Source organism: Sinocyclocheilus anshuiensis, unplaced genomic scaffold (genome assembly GCF_001515605.1).
Source record: "Sinocyclocheilus anshuiensis isolate Anshui unplaced genomic scaffold, SAMN03320099.WGS_v1.1 scaffold379, whole genome shotgun sequence".
Taxonomy (NCBI): domain Eukaryota; kingdom Metazoa; phylum Chordata; class Actinopteri; order Cypriniformes; family Cyprinidae; genus Sinocyclocheilus; species Sinocyclocheilus anshuiensis.
In genome coordinates this window covers 899,233-910,064 of record NW_015552574.1, presented here as the reverse complement: position 1 = coordinate 910,064, position 10,832 = coordinate 899,233, and positions in this window count along the sequence as shown.

The following is a 10,832-nucleotide window of genomic DNA, read 5'->3' as shown; positions in this document are numbered from 1 at the left end:
AATAGCATGGAGAATTAAATCAGGAGCATAATGGAAAAGTCAGAAAGTCCAAAGTCCAATTTTTAAATGCTGCTTAAAAAGCCGTTTAAAGTTTCCTTACAATTACAACACAATTGCTTAATTGTATATTTATTTGCAGTTATGCTTATATGATTGTAATCATGTTAATGTCATAAATTGGTGGTCAGTCTCTCTCTCTCTCTCTCATTTTAATAATTTTTTTGGAAATGTTACATTTTATTTAACATTTTATATTAACAAATTATATTAAGTTATTATTTTTTTTAAATATGTAATATTTTAATTTTGTTATATACATTTTTATACATGGTTATTTTGTCTTTGTTGTCAATAGATTTTTAATTATAAATTCTGAGTTATAATTTTTTTTTAAAAACATTTAATCAAAAATATTTTATTTTTAAACATTATTTTATAATGTATTTTAAATATAACACTTTGTTCATCATTTTATATTAAATAATAAAAACATTAAAATATTATTGAATGCATATTAAATAATTTATCTTTTTATCATTTTTTATATACATTTTTAGTTATTTTATCTATGAAATATTTTTTATGTTTTATTATGTTATAATAATTTTATTTTTAAATATTTTTTGTCTTATTTTAGATGTTACATTTAGTTTATGATTTTATATTAAATAATATAAATTATTAAATATAATATTATTAAATTATTAATATATTATATATTATATTACAACATATATAATAAAATATAATACATTCTTTTTATTTTATCTTTGCTATCAATACATTTGAATTAAATAAAAATATTGAAAAATAAAAATATTTTTTGAATTTTGAGTTATAATAACGTTTAATTTAATAATGAAAAATGCAAAAAAGTATCTCATTTGATTTGATTTGGAATGGCACAGTATTCAGATTTTATTTAATACATATGTCAGGTTCATTGTGTTTTGTTCATACTGAGCGACAGCTGTTACATCAAGAACTACATTTTAAGCTTGTATTGTTTTATAGTTCCAGTAAGTTTGAAGAACAATGCTCTGTTTTATGTAACATATATAATTGACTTCTCTGTCTGTCTCCCCTTTTAGCACTGTGCTCTCTGTGTCCGTGCGGATAAGTGTTGGGCTGTGGGACATATTCTAGCAGCACTGGAGCCTGTTTTAAAGGGGGAAACTCTGTGAGGCACATTGTCTAACTCATCCGGTTTTACCCACAATCCATCCAAAACTGTCGCTGTCCTTTTGATGGGGGGACAAACAAGGTCTGTTCTGTCCTATCCGGAGTTGAACTGGGAATTTTGTCTCTAATGTTACTGCCATGTTTCTGTCTCCTTAGGATGAATTACTTACTGCATTTCTCATTTGTGAGTCACTTTGGATAAAAGCATCTGCTAATGTAAATGAAGTGCCAGACAGTGTATTAAAGCTTTGAGAAGAAGCCTTTTTGGGTTTATTCACAGCAGTTGAGCATGGTCATATTTTGATAACAGAGAATTACGTGGTTTTTCTGTTAAAATGACATAGTGTACAGCGCCCTCCAAAAGTTTTCAAACCGTTTCAAAATCATTACTATTTCTTTGTGTAAATGTGTTGAAGACCAGCAATAATTGTTTTCTTTTTGATTACATAATGTCAAAATATACACATCAGTGAGGAGTGAATGGAGCCAAATTGTAAGCATTAAAATACTAGTGTTTCAGTAGTATTGCCACAAGATGGAATCAATATTGTGTTAACATGATTTTAGTGTAAAAAATTGAACTTACTTTTTCTGTGTAAAGTTATATCCAATTTTACAATACGTTGACATGACAACAGGATACTACAAGCCCCAAAACCATAAAACAATGGTAGAAGTGATGATTTAAACAGCTTTGCAGCTCAAACAATAGCCTACATGTTAACAGAAAAGTGCTTTTATAAAATTCTAAGTGTGATTTTAAATCTTTCAGAAAATTGGCCCTGTTTCCTTGTTATAAATGTTCAAATTTTCTTTTGAGATGATTTAAAAAAAAAAAAAAAAAAAAGTGCTTTGGTATTTTTTTCTATTTTCTGAATTTTATTAAATGAAGCGTTAGCGTTAGTTCTGGCAGGTCACGTGAGTCAAGCTTGCATCAGCTGATTCTCAGCTGATCACATCTACCTATAGGAATACGACACCTATCGCGGCATTCCTATATAAGCTCTATTCAGTATTATTCAGCAGCTTTTCAGCTTGCTCCGGAGCAAATTACCCTCCTCCATCCCCAGCTCCTCCTTTCGCCACAGTCAGGACTTGGCTTTCTGATATTCCTTGCTAATCAGACTCCTTTATCTTGAATAAAGTGTTACACTTAAATATCATTAAGTACATTAATGATATCTGCCTTGTTCTGTTCTGTTAACCCTAGGGGGGTTATTATTGCTGCTCTCCCTGCTCATTCATGACAGGCTGCATGGATGGGCAGGGAGTTTTTTGCCCAGAACAGAACCATACCGCCAAACCAAACTTTATGCTAAGTATCTATCATTTTGACGATAGTGGTCATGACAGAAATATGTTTTCACAGTCTGTCTTTTCCTTATCAATGCAAAGTCATCACAAAAAAATAAGGATTTATGCTGATATTGTCCGAAAGTCCACGCTTCCCTGAATATACATTCATTACAAAAAAAACAGGTCAGATTTCTGTAATAAACTGAAAGCATTTTAAATACACATTTACCAGGTTCATATATTTATCATTAATAAATCTGGTTTGTTTCAGTCTCATATAGTTTAACTAAATGAATATTGCTTGTTCCACAGCTAGCCATATTTTAACCATGTTTATGCTTTTTAACTGAATAAATTTAATTGTTTTCACAGTGAAAAGTTTTATGCTGGTTCTATAAGCAATTTGAATAAATGCATTTTGAAAATAGGATTATTTAGATAAAATCAAATAGATGCAAATACGGATAGATTGCCCCAAAATTAAACCTCTATCATCATTTACTCATCCTCAAGTTGTTTCAAACCTGTATGAGTTTCTTTCAGTTGTTGAACACAAAAGAAGATATTTTGAAGAATGTTGGTAACTAAACAGTTGACGGGACCTATTGACTTCCATAGTGTGAGGAAAAAAAAAATACCATGGAAGTCAATGGTTACCGTCAATTGTTCAGCTACCATAATTGAGTTACCAACATTCTTCAGAATATCTTCTTTTGTGTTCAACAGCTGAAAGAAACTCATACAGGTTTGGAACAAGTGGATGGTGAGTAAATGTTGACAAAACTTTAATTTTTAGGTGAACTATCACTTTAAATGGATAGTTCACCCAAAATTCTGTCATTAATTACTCAGCCTCATGCCGTTCCAAACCCGTAACACCTTTGTTTATTTTCAGAACACAAATGAAGATATTTTGGATGAAATCCGAGAGCTTTCTGACCCTGCAAAGACAGAAATGCAACTACCACGGTCAAGGCCCAGAAAGGTAGTAAGGACATCATTAAAATAGTCCATGTGACAGCAGTGGTTAAACCTCAATATGAAGCTACAAAAATACTTTTTGTGTGCAAAGAAAACAATTTATTCTCTTCTGTGTCAGTCTTTGATGTGCATGTAATTTTATGTGATGTTACATGTACATAAATTGTGAATTTAGACCTTTTTTTTGAGTTTACTAAGGCTGCACTACTGAGGACGCCCCGTTCTGTAGACCACAAAGAAGCTCCTCGTACCTCAGATACCCGAGCAATATGTACTATATTGCCCATCTGTCTGATGGCAGTGGATTGAGCAATCTATAGCAGAGGCTGAATGCCAGTGTAATGATGAACAGGCTACTTGCTGGAGCGAATGCACATTTGTTATTTTGCCTGAGTGATGTTTTGGCAGCATTTTCTACAAATTGTTTGTAGTATAAATCAAACGCTGGTCTCTGTGGGTCACACAGTTGAGCGGACGGTTGAAAAGTGACTGAGCGGGTCACATTATGTAAATATCCACAAATTATTGAATAAATTAGCAGGGGATGTAATAAATCTACTGCTTTGTCTCCTCTGGAAATGTAGAGGTAAACAAATAAAACACATATATGGAGCACAGGCTTTTATGCACAAATAGAGAGATAGCTGAATGCATGTGTTTTATTTATCCCTGAGGGGCAATATTCATGTCCACAGTCAGTCAGACGCATTTCCATTTCAACATATCGCTCTCTTACATCTACAATCAAACGTTTTCTCACATCCCCCTGGAAGCTAATTTCCTGAAACAAGGCTTCGCAATTTTCTTTCAAGCTGACATAACACGAGATGAAATGTCACTGCCTCACCTTGTGTTTGCCGCTAATGATTTTTTGCACTAAACACATCGTTTAGTAATTATAAAAGAGCATTACATGCTCCCAAACTGAAAGAGATGTGAACAGACAGCCAAAACAAAGTTTGTTTTTCTCCCACTGGACTGCTGCTACATGATTTTGCGGATGAGGGAAGCTTCTCTGATATTTTCTCTCTTGTTGTTTTTGTTACTCATACTCGATCACTGCAAAACTAGGCAAAAAGTACCCTGCCCAGTATATATTTAACTAAGATAAATATTCTGGTTAATTTGATATATTGTCAGTTACTAATAATAAGAATGTAGTACTTTAAGCTCTATTAAACACACTTTACCATGTTGAAATCTATTCTGCAAAATTACTGTGCAAATAGATTTTTTTTATTTATTTTTATTAAAGTCTTCACATTTTGATCTAGGCTTATATAATTTATTTTCGGCCTATAACTTCTGCTTGTAACTCATCCCACACAGTTTGTGTTGTTGCTGAACTTATGATTTTCACCTGGTATCTGATACAATAACTTTGATTTAAAGAAAAAATGTCATATAGACTTATTCATAATATCTGGGAATCAGAATACCATAAAATACACTGTTGAAATCATGTAATTCATTTTTTAAATAAATTGTTTAGTCAGCATTAAGAACATTGTTATTTAAATATAATTGAGTATAAACTATAAATTAAGTATAAACTGTTATTATAGTTGGTATTAATATTTTGAATCAATTTTTACTTTTTATTTTCAGTTTTTATTTTAATTTTAGTTATCATTGTGCCTAATTTTTAGTAATTTCTATTATATATATATATATATATATATAGTTTTTAATCATTTTTATCTCAGTTTTAGTTAAGTACAAGTTAAACTAAATTAAAATGAGAAATGTGGCCTTCGCAACTAGCTGAAGTAAGTTTTATGTAATATATATTTTTATTTCCAATAATGAAAATGTTTCATTTTTTTTTATTTTTAGTTTTAAAATTATTTTTGTAATTTGACATTTTTATTTTTATTTTTTAATTAGCCTAATTATAATAACCCTGCTTAAGAGAACATGTTAAATTGATCAAGTGACAATAGAAACATTTTTATTGTTAAAAAAAGTTATATTTCAACTTTCTACTAATCAAAGAATCCTTAAAAAAATATCAGTTTTCACTAAAAAATATTAACCAACACAACTTTTTCAACAACAACAACAACAACAACAACAATAATAATAATAACAATGTTACTTCATCAAATTATTTTTGAAGGATCATGTGACACTGAAGACTGGAGTAATGATGCTGAAAATTCATCTTTACATCACAGGAATAAATTACAGTTTAAAATACATTAAACTAGAAAACAGTTATTTTAAATTGTAATAATATTTCACTATATACTGCCTTGGCCATCATAGTCTTATGATGAAAAAAAGAAAATCTAAATCTTACCAGTCACAAAACTTTGAACAGTAGTGTAAATGGTGGGCTTTTTACAGATAATACACAAATTACCACCTATAAACCACCTTACCAACTGCCTAGCAACACCTTGACAACCATTTTCTTTATATAAAAGTCTACTATATCCTTAATAGATCTTCTTGTGTAAATGCCTGACAACATGAGACAAACGAAGAGCTATAATGTATATAAAACTGTCCATGCACAGTGCAGATTATCTCTGCGAGCCTGTGGAGATGAATCGGTTATGAAAGCAGCTCTGTGAATTGTGATGACAATTGTCTCAATAAGGGCAACTGGTAATTGGAGAAATGTATTAATCATGGAAAGCACCAGGGAGACGTTCGCAGCGCATGCAGCATGTGGAGGAAGCTTCTCCTTGGCAACACTAGGCTATGTTTAGGCAGTTCGATTGATTTGGGTTTTACTGGAAGCAGGCAAGACAACAGTTTTGGCCAGAATATTGTTTATGATGGATCATTAAAGTGCTTGTTTTGGTGTCTTTAGAGGACATACTGTATCAACTAGACTTCAAGACCACATAAATTAAATTCTTTCTCAGAACTCTTTTGGAAATTCTTACACTCTTAAAGGGATAGTTACCCAACAATGAAAATTTGCTGTTAATTTACTCCATCCAAGATGCAGGTAACCTTTTCATCAGTAGAACAGTAAAGAAGATTTTCAGATGAAACTGTGATTCTTTGTGATTCATAAAATGCAAGTCAGCAGCTGCTGGTTTTTGAGATTAAATAAAAGTATATCAAGGAACACACAATTAATACCTGTGGCTCCTGATGAAATGCTGTGGTCTTATGAAGTGAAACAATTGGTCTGTGCAAGAAACTGAACATTATTTTCAAGAAGAAACTATAACATTATTGTAATCCAGAGCCTGATTCTGATTCTTTTCCACAAACTGGTTTTTCGGACAATTCTATTCTATGACCTGATTCAGTTCACTAGTTTGTTTACGTAATCACGCAATGATGTTACATATATGCAATTATATTATTAAAGGGGTCATATGATGCTATTTTAAAGATCATTATTTGGTGTAACAGAATATGCTGACATGCTTTAATGTTCAGAAAACACATTATTTGTCAAATACTGTACATTATTGTAGGTCCTCTATGCCCCGCCTCTCTCAAACACGTCGTTTCAATGATTCCTAATTGCATCTGCTTCCGGAAGGCCAAATAAAGTGCTTTTGCTTTCGCACTGAAACACAGCGTGTCCCTGACATGCTGCATCAACACTATTGCTGTTGCTGAAACCACGCCTTCTTTCGTTGCGTGCACATTTGGGCGGCATTATGCTAATATTTCCACATAGTGACGTAGATATGTGGGGGCGTGTTAGAACGAGCCGTTTCAGGTAGGCGTGGTTGACTCTTAACTTTTATAAAGAATATCTCTTTGGATTTGAGACTTTAGTCTTTGCAACTTTACAGATCTTCTTTATGCACCAAGAGCTTGTAACACTCCAAAGAGAAAGGAAAACTTGAAATCGCATCATATGACCCCTTTAAAGCACCCAATAATGATGTGAACCATGGTTACATAAAGTGAATAAACTAGTTTTACTCGGCTCATCTTTTTACACAAACAATGAGAAACCATAAAAACTTTCATTTCGACCATTTATTCAAGTGTTTGGTTCAGGCATGCGCATATTAGCGGCTCATCTGTCTTTGGTCCGAGTCTGATTTGTTTCCTCAGTTCACTGACTGTTGGAGGAACTGGAGCGCTGAATGAGTCGGCAAAACCAAGCATCGTAGGATCATATATGACATTACTTTGGCTCATTTCTAGTTTAAGTGACTGTCAAGTGTTCAAAAGTGAGTTTTGATCGAGTAAAAGATCTGTGCTGCTCGAGCCGCGAACTGTTTCAGATAGTTCAGTCCGATTTGGTGAACTGGTTCAAATGGTTCATTAAAAATAACTGGTCCAAAAGAATGATTCGTTCGCGAACCTAACATCACTCTGGACTGTTTGTCTGAGGCTCTGGATTACAGGTAATAATGTTGTAAATAATGTTCCGTTTCTTGCACAGAACGATCATTTCGCTTCATAAGAGCATATCATTAGGAGCCACAGGTATTAATTTTGTGTTCCTTGATATACGTTTTTATTCTCAAAGATGTGCAGACTTGCATTTTATGAATCACCAAGGACCACGGTTTCAGCTAAAAACCTTCTTTACTTGTATTTTATTACATCTTGGATGGCCTGAGGATAAGAAAATGAACAGCAAATTTTAATTTTTGGGTGAAATATCCCTTTAAAACTAAAGGTTCTTTATTTATTGATGGTTCCATGAAGAACCTTTAACATACATGGAACCTTTACTTTCTACAGAAGGTTCTTTATAGTGGAAAAAGTTTCTTTAGATTAGAAAAAAATCTAAAGCACTGTTCACTGGAGGTTCTTTGGGGAACCAAAAATTTATTTTTTTTTTCTTTGGTGTTTCTGCAAAAACCCACTTTTGGATCTTTATTTTTAATAGTTTAATTGATCTGCTGTCTGCATTAACATAAACAAATAATAATGATAGAAACAGTACTAATGCAAAGATCTCTGTGGCAGTAACATACCTCCACTTGTGCGAGAGGGAGAAAATTGAGTTGCAAAAAGTGCAATTACTTTAAGAATTCCAGCTGATTGGCTTCGGACAGAAATTTTGCAACTTTTAAGTGCAGGAAAGGGTTTTTAAAGCCTCCGATATCAAAAGTGGCAGGAATTATGGGTTTCACCATGGCAACAAAAGTGAAGAGCTTTCATTATGCCCCAGATAGCTGAGGGAGTTACTTAAATAAGAGAAAATGCGTATTTGTCTCTCAGTAATCATGGGGAAAACGAAGCACCTCAAAACTGTGGCTGTGAGTTTCAAGCAGTGGTGATGATTAGAATAACCTTTAACAGGCTCTCCGACAGAAACTCTTGATATAATGAGCTTTATTACTGTAATATCCTGATGCTCTGAAGACTGGATCTCAGATTCTCTTCGTTCAAGCAGTCTTTTTAAGCAGCTGAAATCTTGATGCTCAATATGGTTTTTAATAAGCTGTTTGTTTTTCTATGTTGAAGTGATGATAACCACAGCTGCTGAGTGTTAAAAACAAGACATAAAGAAAAATTTTCCTCAGCAACAACTCAAGGCCACAGAGCCGCTGGATTTCCAAATTCCAAAATGTGGCATGTTGCTCAATCTTGCACAATCTTGTAATTGCATTGGTTTCAACTAGAGTGAAGTCGAGTGAAGAGACGACGTCTGTCTGATTTGGTAAACATGGGGTCTTGAGATGGGATGCGCTGAATCTGCTCATCCATCCATCCATTTACCCCCAGTTCAGAGGAAGAGGTAAAAATAAATCGGGCTTTGATTTATTGGACGTCATTTATTCTGCTAAATGATTTCTTTCGTACTATTTTAATTATGTGGCAAAGGTGAGATATATCAGATGTCTGTCTTTGAGAACGGATCAGACACGTTTAACAAAATTAGATATTAGATAAGAGTATTCATAAGGTCATCTTTCACTCCTTCAGTGATTCAGAATTTAGACATTGAATATCTTCTTTATAATTAATTGGAATATTTACCTAATAATAATAAATATGTATTATTTTTAAATGCAACCAAGCATTTTGTCATGTCCCTGCTGGATGTTAGTGCATATGAAACTCATAAAAATGTGCACACAATCAGTTTTGTCCCTCAGTCTACATTGAACCCCGTCATCTTTGGCCATAAAAATTTGGGGTCCACCCTTATGAGACACCATTAACCAGAAGTGACATCATTCAGCTGTTTAAACAATGAAGTGCAGAACCAGGCAAATAATATCATTATTTTATATTTTGCAATGTTTATTGAAACAGATGACTTTTGAGCTTATATAACAGCTGAACAATACACATTAAAGTCCCTCTGCCGTGACTAATTTTATTCCAAAGGCTCATCTATAATAATCAAAATGACATTTTTAGTTTTTTTTTCTTGTGAAAATAATTTCCTAATGCCTTAAACTTTTTAACTGTAATAAACGCTACACAGTGGCAAGTGGCAATAGGTTATTGGATTAATTCAGCCATATGTTTGAACAAGAAATCAAAGAAGAAGAGGAAGAACAGGGTTGTCTACATGTATGTATGTGTGTGTGTATGTATATTATATTATTATTTTTTTTTATTATAATTTTTTTTTTTGGAAGTCATTTCAAAAGCGCTCCTTTTTTTTTCTTGTGAAAATAATTTCCTAATGCCTTAAACTTTTTAACTGTAATAAACGCTACACAGTGGCAAGTGGCAATAGGTTATTGGATTAATTCAGCCATATGTTTGAACAAGAAATCAAAGAAGAAGAGGAAGAACAGGGTTGTCTACATGTATGTATGTGTGTGTGTATGTATATTATATTATTATTTTTTTTTATTATAATTTTTTTTTTTGGAAGTCATTTCAAAAGCGCTCCTGATAGTGGCAGGCTGGTGGCAAAGAGCCATGATATAAATTCAGACATCAGTGAAACAAATACATTAGTAAAGCTGTTCTTTTGTCAGTTTGCAAATATCTGACTTACGTTTAAAATAAATGACAATGACTTTTATGTATTTTTTGTTATGTAGGCCAATTATGCAATGCGGACATAAGCAATAGATGTACATTTTTAACGTGTTCTTTTGTTAAATTTGTTAATAATAAGATTATGATGAAATATATATATATATATATAAATAAGCAAAAAAAAAAGAAGAAGCTATTATAGACTTTTAATGCATTAAGTGGAAAAATGTGTTTATTGGAGGTAAATATATATATATGTTGTGGGGTATTCAGAAAATTAGCTAATTTAATTAAAATATATATAGTTGAAATATTACCGGAGCCCCCCAACAAATCGTAGGCAACAAGACAGCCTAGTAACAGCAGGACGAGACATATGGCGGCAAGAACATGAACCTTAAATCTCACACGATTCTCCTGATGTCTGTCTATAAACGAGCATTAATGGCCATCAGTCGCAATAGATGCGCCAGAATCCTCAAATAATT